The following is an 18,328-nucleotide window of genomic DNA, read 5'->3' on the forward strand; positions in this document are numbered from 1 at the left end:
AACACCAACCCTCTAGTTAAATTAAACTAAAACCTAGGTGAAGCCTCAGTGGGAAGCCTACTGCATAAATTGGATCTCCAAATGCAGAAAAAATTAATTACGTGATGCACAGCAATGAAGTAAGCAACACCTTGAAGTTAACCTGGACAGAGTTATTGATTCAGCAAAAAAAAAAGCACTTTGTTTCACCCTCTCTGTTGTTCTAATGTTAGCTTGGACTGTTGCCTGACCATTTCCAGCTAGCATTTAGTTCATTTGCAGCTGTTCTAAATGTGCCCTCCTCCCCAACAGGTCTCACAAAAAAACCTGATCCCATCTGAGCTGGTGTGTTGGTTTGGGAGAAAATACCACGTGTGCAAAAAAGAGTTCGTTGTAAACACAGCAGAACAGACCTTGCCACCAGTCTAGATCTCAGAAGTGGATGGATCTTAAAACCCCTAGGAAAGCAGAACTGCTCAAACAGTTTTGTCTACCACTGCTCCAACAACACCAGGAAATCACTAGGAAATTATGAGCCCTCTCCTATCCCAAGAAGTCATATTTGGCCCTGTCCTACACAGATTTCTGCCATCTCCACTTTCACACGCTGTGTAAAGGGGAATCCTGTCTAAGAGAGATGATTTGGGCTGCATGTGTGCGATGCAGGGAGCACACAGTAGACCCAACACACTTTATACATGTTTTGTTGGTCTGATTTGCAGCCTGAGAGCCCTCCTGACCAGCAATGCCTGTCTCACTGCTCAGAAACCCTTGGGGAGCCCCAGCTTTGCTGACCAAAGCACTGTGTTCCCAATCCCCCATGCTGACACAGCCAGCATTAACTCCTGGGGCAGCTCCACCTGAGGGGCTGCCACAGCTCGCTATGACCACGTCCCTGTGGTCATTCTGCCTCTCTGCTCAGCCACACTCCTGCCTCCTGCCTGCCTTTCAGTGCCACCTTCCACTTAGCAGCACTGGTCTAAGTACTGGCTTTGAGCTTTGAATCCCTAAATAATTTGGATTCATCTCCTCCTAGAGATCCATCCATTGGTATTGTCTTGCCTGACAGAGCCCACAATTACCTGAGAGTAAACTCAGCTACAAGACAGTTCATGTGAGGGGTTTTTGGTTCCAGACTTTTTATTTCCCTCCTTGATTTAGCAGAGCCAAGATTTATTGACCTTCAAGCCATGCCACAAAACCTTGCTGTTTTTCTTGGCTTTTCTCAAGGAGGCTATGGAGGCAGACCAAGGCACGATGGAACTTTGTGTTGGAGTACTTTTTCAGACACTGAGCTATTAAAGTCTCTGTACTTTATAATGATGTGCTGTTGTGTCTGAAGTTTCAGATCCACCCCCACTACTTCTATTGCAAGAGTTTTTATACAAACCAAAAATAATCAATCAATATATTATTCTTTATGGACAGTGGTAAAATTCCATTATTTGTTGGTGGCTCTTCTTTTTTCCTTCAGCTTCCAGCATTTTACAGGAACATGAAAGAAATTAAGACACATCTAAAAGAAAAAATTTACCATTTGCTTCTTACTTGGCAGACTAGTCAGGACCAAAACATTGCACATAGGAGGTTCTAATCAAGTTTCTCTTTTCCTGTCCTCTACTTTGCAACAATGAAGACAAAGTAAAATTTTCCACTGTCGTAATTAGGAAGAAAACAACTTTGTCGCAGAATGAAAATAAGGCCCTCCCCACCTGCATTGCAGTCCTTTCAGCTGACTCATAAACAGGCCTGAAAGAGCATGATCTCACTTTGTATAAAATCCTAACAGCTGACATCTTGTGGATTGAAATGTGTCAACACTAAAGCATTATTCTTTACTGTAGGAAAAACATTACAGTCATGAAGCTGGAATGAGGATACAGAACTCTAAGTATGGTGATGCATTATTTCACTTTAAGAAGAAGTGAAAATGTAGATTGGTTCCCTGAAAACTTTTCCTGGGAGTAAAGTCTGTTAGACTGTGAAATTTTTTTAGAATTGATAGAGTCCATAATAGAAGGCAGGGGGGAAGCTGTAAAAAACTCTATGAAGCCCATTGAAGATTTCTGTTATATTTTTTAATTCTAGACAAAACCCTAAATGAACTAGATTCACAAAATGAGTTAGATTTGACACTGTAAATTTCATCTTTGCTATTTTTGCCATTAACCTTGGCACCTAATGGAAATGCCAGCTGTGGGTCAGGTACCAGCAGTCAGCTACAGGTGGAATTCAAAGAAAATGGCATGGCCCCCCAAAAAAGCCTGGGACAGTTTAGGTAAATTGTGCTGAGAAGCAAAAGAACTCGCATAAGATCTGCTCCTCAGACAGATTTAGGGACTTGACTGCATAACTAAAGTTTTAGAGCCATGTAGCATTCCCTAGACTTCAAAGAAGCAAGTAAGAAACCGAACCTCAAGTACCTTCTTCACCAGAGTTTGAGTCTTCCACATCCTAGTTTGCCACTCTAAATAACTTATATTAATTAAGCTAAGAGAATAATAACCTCCATATTACAATTTCTGAGCAGTATAATCTTTTAAAAGGATCCCTAGCTTATTAAATCCTAGTTACAGAATATAGCATGTGAGTCCTACTAGGTCTTAAGCTAAGGCTAAGCTCAAAGTGTTTTCACATTATCAAAACAGCTCTTTTGCATACAATACAAAAGTAGCCAAGAATCTATATAATTAATGGGGGTCTCTGGCATCAAAGAAGAGCTATGAGGTTTAACATTTCATATATAAGCATCTACAAGGACAGATAGTCACAGATTCTCCCCTGCCCCAAGTTATGATGGTAGAAAAATGAAAGTATAAAACCCTGAAAGAGAATTACTTTCCGGCTTGTACTTTCACCTTCCAACATTTGACCTTGGATTATCACTACTAGGAAATTTTCCTTTTCTAAAAAGCTCTCTACACCCACGAGTCACCTATTACTCTGTCCCTCTGAACACCAGACAATATGACTATGCCAAATATCATGACCCCTGAGCATGGTTTGAACTTCAATTTCTCCAGTTCAGCACTTTCATTTCCAAAGGGGAAGGAAACAACCATTTTCAATAAATAGAAAAGAAACCAGTTTTCCTATCCCTGAGTCACTGACCAACACAGGAAACGATGGATTCTCAGAATTTTGAGACCTGGAGTAGAACACCGCGGGGCATTAGCTATGAAGTGGGTTAAGAGAGCAAGAAGCATATGACCAATGAAAACCTTGACAGTCTGAATATATGATACTGCATCATTATGATTTCAGGTAGCCAGTTCAGTTAAATACAGTTAAGTGCTTAAGTGACAAAAACCCAGAAAAGTTAGTCAAAGTTGTCATTGACTTTGATGTCTATTTTTAACACACTCAGTCCCCTGGTGCCTCTAAGTTGTTGCAGGTTAATTAATGACTGCATAAATGTAAAGAGCTTTTCATTTCTTTTCATTTAGGGAACGCAGACTATGTTTCAGGGAAAACAGAAAGCTCACCAACCTCAGTTATCCGAAATGATTCAAGGCAAAATATGAACACAAAGTCCATCAGTAATACAGTAGGGCAAGGACATTGAGTGTGACTTTGTTCAGAAAAAGGGGCATACCACTCCCAGTGAATAAAGTTAATCAATTCTCTAGCCCTCTTTTTTTTTTTTTCTCCATGAGTTACCTGTTAAGTCCCAGTTACTTCAAGTTTGCTTAATGTAGCCCTTGGATTCTTCATAAACATATGGCACAAATATTAATGAGTCACTGTTGCCCCAGTGTAATTGGTCATCTAACCAAATGGCTCTGTTTGCATTCCTTGATTGGATTACCTCATTTTCTTTACAGAAATGTCTAAAAATTGATTGTAGCTTGGTTTTTTCTGGAGGTTTTTTCATTACCTACCCCATCTTCACCCAAACTACCTATCCTAACTTGCCATCCTTAAAATTATTTTCCTTAAAATTATTTCTTAACCCTTATGTTCCTACGCAACAAGATCATTATTTTTCTCCAGTTTTAATTATCTACCTATGATAATGAGCATCACTGTGGTAGCTTTCGCTAAAATTACTTCCATGGATGTTATTTGCACACTTGTGATTAACACTTTTTCACTTTTTCCTTCCTTTACTTCAGTTGCTCAGCTAAACATTCACAAATAAGATCCTACAAGAGGGTGTGTATTCCAGTAAAACAACTATATGACTATATGTATTTTATATGTATTTTCTTTTTTTTTTTTTGTATATTCATCTTGCTGCAGGCAAAAGAAACCTCTAACATCTATAAAGATCTGCACCACACATGACAACAACCATTCCTCCTAGAGTTAAATGCTAATACTTTTAGATAAACAGAACTTATTTATAATAACACCATCTGTGGGACTCTGATAATGTTGGGGGAGGAGATTAATTTATCTTGCATTTTAAACAGAGATGGCCCCTGGCATAAAAATCCAGATCTAGCTTTTAGCCACCCAGTTATCAGGGAATTTCACATTCAGGGTACTGCATGCCTCACCAGAATGTCCCCACAGTACCAATGGTCAGTTGCTAGGAGGTGACATAATTGTAGCCCACATCAGTTCATCCTTCTCCCCAAAGCATACAGCATGTCTAGATGGAGCACAATGCAGAACTCCCCCAGCAAAGAAAAGACCAAGAGTTAGGATTGAAACTTATTTCTAGGTTTTTGATTAGCATATTATATGACATATATACCACCATTTTTTTGTAATCTTTTGAGATTACTATTGTACTTATTGTCTACGGAAAACAGTAGCTTCACTTCTGGACCGAGGTTTTCAGACCCAGTAAATCTTGACTAAAAGACTTCATGATAGTATTCTGCTCCAAACCTGCTGCCATCCCTTTGATTCCTCATTTTGTTCAGGGTCACTTGCGCAGCACAAACGAAGGAAGTGCACCTAGGACAGGAAACCACATCAGCCACTGTACTGTGTTAACCCTTGCTCGGTATTTCACTTGGTAAGTTGCTAACTTTTATTATCCAAAGTACTGGCTGTTATTAACTCTATAGCTACCACTGGCATAGCCACTGAGACAGAAGTGAATGGTATGGCTGACTAGTAAAGGAAGTCCTCTCTCTTCCAACAAGGCAAGAAGTCGCTGTTCAGGAGTTAAGTGTCCCATACCACACTGTGGAGACTCTGGCCCTGTGACACCCCACAATCTTCACAGCCACAGCCCATGGGGAAAGGATAAGGATGCTGTGGCTTTAGATCCTACGTCCTGCTTTCTTCAGAGTACGTACTCCTTTACCCACCTGAAGAGCAACAATAGATGGTGTGTTTAATTAAAGAAATCTGAAAGGCCACAAAAATACACAAAGCGGATAAAATCAACATTAAATTCTATCTACAACATTTTTTAACTCAGAATCACTGAATATTCTGATTTGGGAGGGAACCATGAGGATCATCAAGTCTCTTAAAACTCTTAGTTCTGCTCAGGACCATCCCCAAGAATCATACCATGTTCCTGAGAGGATTGTCCAAGTCCTTCTTGAACTCTGTCAGGCTTGGTGCTGTTACCAGTTGTCTGAGGAGCCTGTTCCAGTGCCCAACCTCCCTCTGGGGGAAGAATCTTTTTCTACTATCCAGCCTAACCCTCCCCTGACACAACTTCAGGCCATTCCCTTGGCTCCTGTTACGGTCACAAGCAAGAAGAGATCAGTACTGGCTCTTCCACTTCCCCTAATGAGGAAGTTCTTTAATACCTGCCAGAATATTCTTCCCCATAACTTGAGAGGAGAGGAGAGGAGAGGAGAGGAGAGGAGAGGAGAGGAGAGGAGAGGAGAGGAGAGGAGAGGAGAGGGAGAGGGAGAGGGAGAGGGAGAGGGAGAGGGAGAGGGAGAGGGAGAGGGAGAGGGAGAGGGAAAGGGAGAGGGAGAGGGAGAGGGAAAGGGAGAGGGAGAGGGAGAGGGAGAGGGAGAGGGAGAGGGAGAGGGAGAGGGAGAGGGAGAGGGAGAGGGAGAGGGAGAGGGAGAGGGAGAGGGAGAGGGAGAGGGAGAGGGAGAGGGAGAGGGAGAGGAGAAAACCAGCTGATTCTCAAAAATCAAAATTAGTCTAATTAAAATAACTCAAAACAGAAGTCAGTTATCATAGACCAGCATTTCCTTCCCGTGACCTTTTAACTTATTGACTGTATCCCACCCACAGTCCTTTTGATTAGGGACCTTGGATTCAGTCTGTAAAGGCAGGGAAAAAAAGGCACATTCCAGTAATGAGTGGCTGTATATGCACAAAGACATCATATGAACAAAGAGGTATCGACAACCAAGATCCTTGAATTTTGCTAACATTTGAGTGTTTAAGTAAAGTTGAAAACCAATATTCTTTTTATGTTTTTTTACTTAGTGCCTAGGGTTTGCAAGAGTGGGAAAAAAAATAGATCCATAAATAAACTGCATAAAATTCTTTACATTCATCTCTGAGCTGGACAAGAGGGTTCAGAGGAAAAATGGCTGCTGTTTGTGCCAGACAGGATGCTGTACAGTTGTATACACAAGGCATGCCTTGAAATCATAGCCAAGCTAATTTATGCACTGGGAGCAACACCAGCACCATCAAGGTGAATTTTCTCCCAGGTGTCTGCGGCTCACTCAGGTACCTCCCCACAGCCCTCCTCAGAGATGCACTGCACAGACACACACACACACCTTCTGCAGCACGCTGCGAGGTGTCTGAGAAGCAGAGTTGGTAAGTAGATGCAATGCTGCAAGAGGAGAGACTGAAAGGCAGTCGAGAAAGGCTCTGATACGTTTGAGGCAAGATCACGTACGTGTGAGCACTATGTGTGAACCTGATACATGCCAGGCAGCATCATGTAAGTAGCAGTGGGTAAGTGTGCCTAAGGATTTTTCAATAAATAGCCAAATATATCCACATCTCCTGGTCACCCCATACCAAGCTCCCACTCCAGATCTCGGGAACAGCAGCAGCTCAGCAGGGCAGGACCTCCAATGCTGCTGCACAGCAAAAAGGAATGGATCTGAGAGAGCAGCAACAACCATGAGGGAAACGAGAATTGGAAGCAAGGGAAGGCACTTGTGTTTGTGCCTGGTTTCCTAAGAGCTGTGTATGTTTGTGGCTTTATGTCCCTTGAAAGTGTGCAGTGGGAAGGAGTGGCAGCAGTTGGCTGATCCCACAGGAGAGGGAGTGCTGCAGAAGGCAGATTCACTGGAGCTCTGCACTCCCTTAGCCCAGGCAGAAATCCATGGGAGGCTACAGGGAAGTGAGAAATCACTCTGACAACAGATTTCACCTGGCAGTCCAACATTGTTTATCAGCATAATAAAAAGTGCCAATACTTACCACCTGTCTAAAATACGCAGTAATAATAAACAGAGTTACAGGGCATATTATGGTCAATGATGAGATATTAATTTATAGCCCTGGAAGGAGAGAAGGAAGGCAGAGGCTATGGTGCCTTATGGGGGCAAAGCTTGCTGGGGATGAGGCCAAGGCCTTTTCTTCTCTGATGAGAATGAATGGAAGATTGCATTAAGATTTTTTTTTTTTGGTGAGACCTTTTTCCTAGTCTTAAAATAATATCCCTGCCAATATGATCAAGTTACAGAAACAAACGGCCTGGATATTACCTTTCCATTCTTATGTCAGCTGGTAATATCTGCACTAGAGCATGTGTTGATTTTGTACAGAATTAAAGACAAATTAATCCAGGCATGTGTATAGGGGGAGGTCAGGGCTCCCTGGGGCCAGGATGGTGAGGGATCCTCATGGGGGTCTTTAAGGGCGGGTGCCAACCCCCCCATATAGGAGCTGGGAAGTCAGGGACACCAAGGCCGTCCCATTCCTGGGCACCAGGCACCTCCCTGGAGACTGGGAAAATGCAGGTCCACAGCAGGCTTAAGGCCCATGGCCAGGTGGGGTCAGGCTGTGGGGACCTGAAGACTGGCCCTGGTGCAGCACCACTGGGACAGGGATGACAGCTCTGAGGGCTGGGATGGGGTCCTGGGCCATGGGCAGGTGAGGGCTGGGGCAGAAAGTGGCACGGCTGTGGATGCTTTTGGGACCCTGGCAACCAAAACATGCAGTGCTCTTTCACCAGCCTCTGCCCCATTGATTTAGGTTTTTTTCTGCTACCTGCTATTCCAGCTCTGAACTAGAGCATTTGTGGGGTGTTTTTGCTTCTCACTTTGGGCTGTTTCCCCCATGGAAAGTGAGAAGCCATCCATGAGCTGCCATTGCCACCAGCACCACACCCCCAGCAAAGGAAGGAAGGTGTCAGGATGCACAGGGCTCTCCCAGGGCTGCCTAAAAACTGAATAAAACCTCAGTACTTCTGGTGCAAATTTGGATGTGTGGACTCTCTGCCAAGCAAAAATATATAAATTCTCTGTGCAAGGAAGCATTTTTACCTAAAAAGTCCAGAGTCACTTTCTACCCATGAATAAGAACTTTGTGAGTATCCCAGCGTGACAGAAATTGCAGGTGGTTGCTATAAGTGACGTATTTAAAGAGATTTATTCTATTGCTTAATTTGGAAAAGCAACAACTATCTCCCAGGGCAGGGTTTCACTTTTTCATCCCTGGAGTTTTTACAGAAGCTTGCTGTGGTCAATCAGGCCACCCACGTAGGACATAACCTCACAAACATCACTGATTATCTGTGTAATACAAAGAGCTTACGTTCTGTTTTGCCTTTAGGTTTAACATCACCTGTAAAAACACTAGCATTTGAAAAGACCAGACTATGTATAGATGGTAAGAGCTGACACTGACTCACTCAACAGCTGCATGTTTTTCTATGTTATGGTAGTGGTTAAGAGCATAGATAGCTAGGAAATTTGGGAGAAAAAAAGGCTATTTTTTGCTACGAAATTTCAATTAGCTCAAGTTTAATTTAAGGTCATGGCTATCAAAGGGCTCCACTCTTTTCCAGAAAATTTTATGACTCGAGCTCATCACAGAAATAACCATAAGTTTAAATTAAAAGAGGACAATGTCTTACTACCATATCAATAGCTTCCTACAGGTAGCTCTCGACCTATAACTTCAGACCTGCAGTGAAATGAGGAGGTTGCCTGATACCTAAAAACCTGGTTACATAGAGCAGCAACTGAGTGCTCCCTCTTCACTCTGTGGGGGCATCGAGGGTCAGACCTGGGTTTCATTTCACTGGGTTTTCCCTTGGTTGTCTTGCAGCACAGCTGGAGGAGAAAGCCAGATGGGGGAGCACACCTTCCTCTGACTTGTGCCCTCCTGTTGGAAGGTGAAGACGGACTCCAAGTTCTCATGTACAGCAAGGGAAAAGAAAAAGACAAAGGCCAAGTGAAAAGCAAATTTCCTTAGGCCATGTGTAGGGTGAGCAGAGAGGACAGTTATAGCATTTAAAGAACTGTGGGGTGCCTTGAAGCCTGGTGCAAGCTCTTTGCCACGTGTTCCCAGGGTTAAGCAGACTAATGGTCAGGTTTGTAGCCGTGTTTTGACTAACTCCAGCTCGTTCATGCTTAGATTTCAGTAAAGCAAACAACTCCTAGCCGTCACGTTAGGTACAACTAATATTCAAATACCTGTGGCTTGATAAAAATCCTCCTGCAGTGAGCAATAATTAGGACATTATAATACAATTGCAAGTCCCAGAAGAGAGAAGCCCTGGGATGGTGCTATTTAAATGTAAATACAAATTTTGCTAATGGTCTTGCGGAAAGATTGTGAGCTTCATTCAGTTTTTGGGTCAGAAGTGTTTTACTACAAGGAGCACTAGAGAGCAAAGATGCATGAAAACAATTTTCCTGATTATTTGGGGCAGGGATTAGACCCATTCATTGCTTCCCCGTACATTTGTTCTATCTTTCTGTAGCATAACATGTGGCGTCACTCTTGGAAACAAAATAAAGTCTCACATATTGGTGAATTTGAGAGCAAACACGTTCTAGAAATCCCACTTGGAAATTTTTTTGGCGTGCCACGTGAAGTCAAATGCAAGATTTCCACATCACTCCCCGCTGTCCTTTAGTTCTCCCAAAATTATTTAGAAGCAGCCTCACAGCCTACCGAGCATCCATGCTCTCCCTCTCCCTCTCTCACACACACCCCCCACACTGCCACACTGGTGTGTGCATACATCTCTCCAGCTGTGTCCTGGAGGTTCCTGGGAGCCTGAAGGGAATGCTCATGCAACATGACTTTCACAGATTCTCCGTCCATCTGGAACACTAGGGCAGCATATGGCGGGCAGCACAGTAACTGTTTGTGGACATGTCAGACTTTTTTGCCTGGTGTATTACCTGATTAAGGTAAGACAAGACCTGCTGATATAAACCTCTTTCTCCCACATTAACCCTCTCCAGTTTTATTTTTCAATTTAAAAAGGAAGCATTTTTTTGGCTAGCCCTGCAGGGGTAGCATCCCCTGAAAGCTACAAGAATGTTCACATAAACACATTGCTGATACAATTATACCAGCTTTGCATAGACAGAGATAAAAAAAGAAAGGTGTGCAAGGGAAGAATGTTTTTTAATATAAATTGTAGGGTTATCCCTGGGGCTGGGGAAAAAAGTACAGTTAAAAAAAAAGATTAGGAAATAATAACTAAAGCTGCATGCTTTATTACTTCAGGTAAAAATATCTTATGAATAATATAATCATTGTCTCTGGTTATTGGGTATGAAAAAGATAAGTGTAATCAGTGTACTGTGATACAGGAACATTAACACTTTCACATTGACTGGATACAGACTTAGAAATGAGTTAAGAATCACTGGGTCATCTAAGTGGAGGATTATTCTACATACAGGCCCCTAGGTCAATTTAAATTATTTAATTCATCTTGGTGACTGCAGGGGCCTAACCATCCCTGTGCCTGCATTTTTATCTTGCAGTCCTCTTAGCATAAGTTTAATTCTGGGGGACAAGAAAGGCTAGACTAACAAGACAGTGCACCAAAAAGCAGACACTGGCTCTTATAGGGTTAAGGATAGAACCACAAAGAGAAATGACTCAAATTATACCAAGGACATTTTATTACCCAGCAGCCTTAATCAGTATATATATATTTTTTTACACATTATTATACCAAGGGTCCTTTCAGTGCTCATTGGCTTGTTACAAGCATTAAAAGAGGGGACGATGCTTTGCAATTAAATCCATATCTTACTCTGAGTCTTTGAGAAGAGCTGGGAGGAAGCAGACAGATGCAGCTAAAAGCTGTCCAAATAATACTGGAAAAGAAGGTGAATAAGTCCACTGTCATGCCACATTTTCACTCATTTCTTTCACAGAGAATTGAGATCAGTAGTCATTCACCCTCAGACCATATTTAGTGCCAGGGCAGGCAGGGTTTGTGTAACCCAGCCCAACCCCACCACTCGTGAGCACCAGGTGCTTTCACCAGGCTGGGTCAGTGTATGTGATACTCACACTGGTGTGTTTTGGAGATGTGAAAGTTTAGTATCATATTTCAGGATGAAGTACATAATGGAGAATTGACAACTACCTGACCTCTGTACGTGAAGCGCTACACGCCAAGTTTGGAGCTAAGCAAGCACCATCCAAGGCAGTGCTACACTCGCTGTTGAATGTTCCCTGTCAGGTAGGATTCAAACCTTGAAACACATTGCTTTGTAGCTCCAAAAAGGAAACTATGCCCAGGAAAGGAAACTATGTGAAGAAACTTGGCTCTCTTAACATTGCACTTTTCCTTTATCCAACTCACGTTATTCAGTTCACTTTAAATTCTAAGCATAATAACATCCCAAACCTGATGGATAATTAACCAGAAAAAACCAACTTTTTCTTTTTGTTGCCTGCAGATCTGTACTAGCTCAAGGTTGTGTGTTGAGTGACTCAGCCTTGGCTTGCTGGAAGTAAATTCACAGAAGGTTTCCTCTCAGCAACTTTGTTTTGAGTTAAAGCCAAAACCTGATTCATAAAAAGAGTTAAATCTGGTAGTTTGTTTGGTTTGGGGATTTTTTTCCCCAAAATTAGGACAGAAGTCTCAGGCACTTCTGCAGTGTCAAAGGAATTCAGATGTGAATAAAGCTTCTGCAATTTTAAATCACAGTAATGTTTCAAAATTGGTTAAAAATATCTGATTAAAAAAAAAAAAGGCATAAGAAAAGAAAGGGCTATTTTGTTTTGCTGGGGTTTTGGTTTTTCTTTTAATAATTAACTGCTGAGAAATCAGCCTTGACACTTCCCAGAGCTAGTGTTCCTCCCTCTCACAGATTAGCCTGGGTTAGTCTTGGTGGTTTCACACAGCTTGTTCTTTTTAGCAAGCCAACATTTTCCACCAATGTCAGAAAAAGGACCGTTCTGGTCTCCCTGTAAAAACCTGCCTATTTAATAATGCAGATTTATGCAGTCTACAGGTAATGTTTCAGGGGAAACTCAGGTGGAAATTGTTGAGTCTATATATGCACTGTTCAATGTGCACCTGAAATGATGGTTGATCAGTGTTATTCAATGCAACTTGATAAGAGCTATCTTTTTAAGACTTATTCTTTCTTTTTACTTGGAGATTCACAACAACAATGATATTTAAAAAAAAAAACCAGTTTCGTTTCAAAAGATTGCTTTTCCAGAATTTATTCAAATTTACGGGCTATAAGAAGTGTCATGCAAGATACTACACTTCAGTCAATCTGCGAGAAGAAAACAAGCATTTCCTGAAATTAAATCAGAGCTCCTAGACACCATGAAAAACAAAGAAACAAAGAACCCAGAGGAATCTGGACATGACAGTAGTTTAAGTAGAAAATGGTGGATGTCCTGAAACAAAATGCTATAGGCCAGCTGCAGAGCATGTTAGCTGGAAAACTTTAGAGCACCTATTGGAAAGTATTTTGAAAGCATCTGTGGGTCAAATATTCATCTACTGCCTATCCAAGATGCTCAAGAGAATCAATTTTTTATTTGCTATCTTCTTTGGATTGGCCAATGGGCCTAGATGCCCACAAGTGTAAAACTGCCTCTTCCAAAACATTACACAGGAAGGGTTTGTTATTACCCAAGTGCAGCAAAGCTCCTTGTTGCAATTGGTATTTCTCTTTTATTGAAAAAATTCCTTCCTTTCCATTGCTGAATAAGTTACTTCTCCAACTTTAGTCCTCTTATCCCTCAAATTAATGGAGGAAAGTGAAGTTTATTAATACTCTGGAGCTTGTAACATTAGAGACACTTGCCTGTGTTTGCAGCTCCCCAAATGCACAGCGTCATTTGCTGCCCAATCAAACTCAGTAGTTGTAACAGTTACCTATGCAGGTCTTACTCTAGAGTTTAAAATTCCCCAACTACAATATATATAGTTAGTCTTAATAAATAAATGACTTGGAGTATGCATTATATATCATTCAAATCCATGAGGACACAAATTATGTATAATACATTGGCTGTGTAATTTATTTATTAAGCAAAACGTGAATTTTCCATGGCTGTGTTTTGAGGCACAGTTTGTCACATACAGCTAAATGATGTATTCTTATTAGTCCCACTCAATTACCAAGTCATCCCTCTGTGCACTGTATATTTGTTAATGATAGTGCCACAACGCTGCATCTACAATACCTGTGATTTTAGTGATTCATAACCACTCACTAAAACTGTGAAAATGATAAATTGACTGCTGTTGATTAAATGCCGCCAACAGTGTGTTTCGTATGTGTTTGTTGCAGTTAGGAGTTAAAGAAACAGCATTGCTCCAATCATTTAAATATCTAATTAAGCAGAACCCTGTCTAGATAGAAAGAGCTTGTTGGAATGAAATATCATTAAAAGAAGAAAGAAAAAATAGTATAGCACTGATTTTTTTCATGTATGTACATAAAGACTTTTCATCTCAATCCCACTGGTCATAAATATGTCATGAACAAAACAAGACCAAAAGATAAAAATTAAAAAGGCTGAAGAACTTGGAGTGGAGTCCTCTAGACACTGCACAGCTACAGATGGTTGATTTGATGGCTTTAGCTGATCCCTGAGATTAGCTTGAAACAACACTGGACTCCAGTAACATTAAGGCAGCCCTTAATGACAGCCCTTAAGACTTGAGGGGCAGACAGAGAGTGGTGAGGAGAGGATGGGGAGAGGCTATATTCCAGTAAAGCAAATAGCACCTCTCAGCCTCCCACTGCAGGGAAAAATGTTTGCACATTTGTAGCAAAGGAATGGCAGGAGGAGGGGAAAATATCTCTATCAAACTTAAGTTAATTACTTTTATTGCTTTGCTTAATGCTTTTTTTCTGCCTTTAGATTAATCCTATATAGAGTCCTCAAGCTGGAAAAAGAGTGGAACAAGACCAAGAAAAGTGGATGTTTCTGTGCCAACAATTTGACTTCTAGCTGAGGATGCTGGAGTAGATAGGGTAATAAAAGCAAAGACTTGCCAACTTATGTCATCTTATTAAGATGAATTGGAAGGGGCTTTTCTCCCCTCCCTCATTTTGAATTTGGAGGTAACTAGATAGAGACCACAGCAGATCAGAAATTTCTCTTTTTTCCTAGCCACTCTCCACAGAAGCAATGCCTCCATGTTTCTGTACCTAAATAGTGACTTTCAGTTCAAATCACTTTGCATACTCTCTGGTCAGAAAACTGCCTGGTTAAAAGGAAAAGCAGGGGTGGGGAGAATATCTGGTGCCAAGCCTTTATCTTCTATGGTCCATAGTACATTTTCTCTTAAGCAGAAGAACCATGCCATGTCCAAAAATGCTTCACATTTGAAATCTGCTAAGAACATATATGCGCATTTTTTTACAATTCAGGACTGAAGGTGTAAGCTGATTCTGCCTAAACTTTAACTTGTGTCCTCAAGGATAGTAAATATTTTAGACATAATGATTATGCCACAAAATGTGTCTTACTGTTATAGCAAGTTGTTGGGGTTTGTTTGGGGTTTTTTATTTCATTTTGTTTTCATTAGGTATTCTCTTTCTACAGAAAATGTGTCCATCCACACGATTTCTTGCTCCTATACCACTGGACTCCCAGTCAGAGTTGTGCAGAAGTCAGTACATTAGGAGCAAAGCAAAGATATTTGTCTTTCCTAGCAAATGCTTGTCACAAGGTGAACAAATATCATGATAAAGAAAGCAGCTCTAGGCAATGCAGCCCTGACAGGGAGAAAATAGTTATTGAGGTGTTTAACACTATGGTTAAAGTGACATGCCTAAATTAACTAAGAAAATGGGAGTAAAAATTGTAACGTGCATTGAGTACCTCTGAAATTCAGACTAACACCCTATGTTCAGAGCCACAAACCATCCAATCTTCTTGTTAGTCAAAGGGACTGTTAAAAATACTTTGCCCTTAAAACATTTTTTTATCTGTAGATTTGAAAGTGTATATTCCTCTTTACCCTGTACACTTAAATACCACAAAGACTAGAATATTAAATATTGTTCTCTTACAGAAATCTCAAGCTTTTCCCTCCAGTCCACTAAACAGTGATATTGGATAAATCACTTACCTGAACAGTAGAAGTCAGAAATGAGACTTATCTATGCAGGCTTCACTCTTACACCTCCGTGGGTGGTTTTATCCCAACATAGCAGAGTAGAATTTGTTGTTCCATGCAAAGGTTCACATAGCAGCAAAGCAGTTAAACAGCATAAACTAGATGCAAAGTGCAGCAAAGCAGCAAGGCCCTCATTCCTTGGGATCCATGAAACTCACCTTCCTAAACAAGCAGTCCTACAGCTGACTGTGGTTTAGAAGGACCAAAGGACCAGTCTGATTCTTAAGTTTATTGTTTGGCTACATGCAACAATGCAGACAGAGAAGCACTGACCTTAGCACAGATTAATTTACTCTCTCAAGGAAAAGGAAGCCTCTGACAGAAGCCCTCGGGTTCTTTAAGAAGAGACTTTTTTTGTGAGTAAACATAAAAAAATATAAAAAAACAAAACAATCCAAAACAAAAACCTAGCATGAAAAATAGCTAGAAGACTTGAATATTGCTGAAGGAAATAGGGGAAACCCATTTTAGTCCATGCTAAGTGTGGTCAGAGGCTTTTCTCAGCAACATTTCCACTACAACCTGCACCTGAAGTGCTGATCAGTTTGCAAAATCCTTATGAATAATTTCTTGGGCAGCACTGAATTCCTCCAATACTCCAGAGGATAAGCCATCCCCAAGGACAGGCATGCAAAGCACCAATGAGGAGCTGGCTACTCACTACTCCAAGGTTTTCAGAAGCCCTTGGAAAAGGCCACATCATATCAAAAAAACAACCAACAAAACCAAGAACTTGAGGACATAACTCACAACTGCCGAAGAACCCAACTCCTGACTTATTCAGTAACCTGCCGCAAGCAGAAAGGAACTCCATAGAAAGCACAGAAATAGAGAGAAAAAAAATAGGCAAATAAGCATCCAACAAAACCTCAGACATTTCTGTGCTAGGACAAGCTAGGGAGAATGTGCATATGGGGATGGGTGGGTGGCAGTTCATGGGAACTGCCATGTACATGCACGTCAGCCAATTGCCCATGGAGAGGGCAGGGAGAAGAGAAAGCTCCAGGTGCTAGAAAACCTCCTGCTAGGATTAATTTGTTCTTCCAAGTGGGTTTTGCACAAAGAACTATCCAAAGCACATCCTCAGCTTTACTGCAAGCAGATATAGGAAGAAAAGGCAAAATTTTTGCCCAGGCCAGAGACTGGAGAGATTGGGAATCAATGTCTTTTCACTGTTTTTTTCCCATTTTTACCCTAACCAGACCCTAAATGCAAACCCCGAGTCTTGCCACAATAAAAATAATACATCTATTATGCACCAATGGAAAGGAGAGCTGGAAGTATTGTTGTATGCCTAAACTGGCAAGAAAGCAGCGCATAATATAAGTCTCCTGATTTTTCATGACAGATTCACCATCCCAGCAATTAAATACTTTAAAAAGGCCAAATCTCATGTTATTTTGCATCTGAAAGCCTGCAGGAAAAGAATAAATAAAAAGCATTGCATAGAAGTGCCACACATTAATACTTCAAACACAAAATTCTACACTATAACAGGATCCTATTGAAACTTACCTTTCAGACAAAGTGCCTAAACAGATCTTAACTATAAATAATTGGGGGAGAAGGGAGTAAAACAACAATTTTGACAAAATAAAACCCCAAAGTATTAGGTGTCATAGAAAATGCACATGTCATTCTTCCATAAATAAAGTTGCTAAGCAGATTTACTGTGAAACAATTTGCGCTGTGTTATGTAAATGGCAAAATTCTTAAGCCCGTTTGGTTGTAAAGAACAAACCTGTGAAAAGAACCCATTTTTACCATCAGTCACACCATACATTTAGCAGGTGTCTATTTTACCCACAAGCCTTGAAAACATGCAAATAAATACATAAATTGCCAAATGTTTCAGTTATTGTAATATAGTTTTTCTGCTCATTATTTTCTAAAAGAAATGAACAATTGCTGTATTAGACCTGGATGGATGTCCCTTTCCAATTTCTTTGTAATCAAACAGAAAGTTGGCAGTGAGCCAAAGCATTTACTCTTTAGAGAGCACAATGTTTTAGCTACTACTTAGCTACTCCCTCTGTAAAACACTCTTGTCAAGGACTCTATCATATCATGAAGTGTACTCATTACAGAGAATGAACTTCTCAGCTGGCCTTTTGCTTACCCACTACACAAGCAACACTGGAAGGCAGGTCAGAGAAGCACAGATATTAATGGTGAAAACCCTGCTTTTGTTTGTAGGTATGAAAGCAGATAAGAAGTGTTAAATGAGCAGAGTACTGCAAGTTACTCCTTGCATGGCATGTCTGTGAGTCACATTATAGCTTTCAATATCTATGATTAGCCATTACTGCTGAATATGTGCTTCCCTATGTTTTCCAATAGTAGCTCTTCTTCCTTCATCAAAAGGAAAAATCTGAAAGTCTTCCATCCCCCCAAGTTTCAAATAGTTACAGCAGGAAGATCAATCCACCTTTCAGTTCATTTCTGCTCCGGGCCCTGTATTTATTTTCTGTGCACATCCACAGAACAGGAACATCAAATGTTCAAATGCCTCTGAAAAGGGTGACTGCAGTCATAACTCGGCTGGTTTGAAGCCAATGCAAGCATAAGAAATTATTCTTTCATACTTGCTTGGTCTATATGGTGGTGTCCAAAAAAAAGGCTGGATCGGAGGTAGGCAGAAGATGCACTACTGACACAACGAGAAATGAAACGCCAACAGTTAAATTGGTCGTGCTGTCATCACACATCTTTGATATCAACATTTGAATTCAAACCCAGCACATATTCTTCTACCTACCCAGACCATGCAAATGAACAAACCAGGCAGCACAGAGGCATAAGGCAATTCCCCATCAACCTCTGACTGGGACACACCCACAGAGGTGCTGGGTTTGCACCTGCAAATCA

The sequence above is a fragment of the Fringilla coelebs genome (genome assembly GCF_963513975.1).
Source record: "Fringilla coelebs genome assembly, chromosome: 1".
Lineage (NCBI taxonomy): Eukaryota > Metazoa > Chordata > Aves > Passeriformes > Fringillidae > Fringilla > Fringilla coelebs.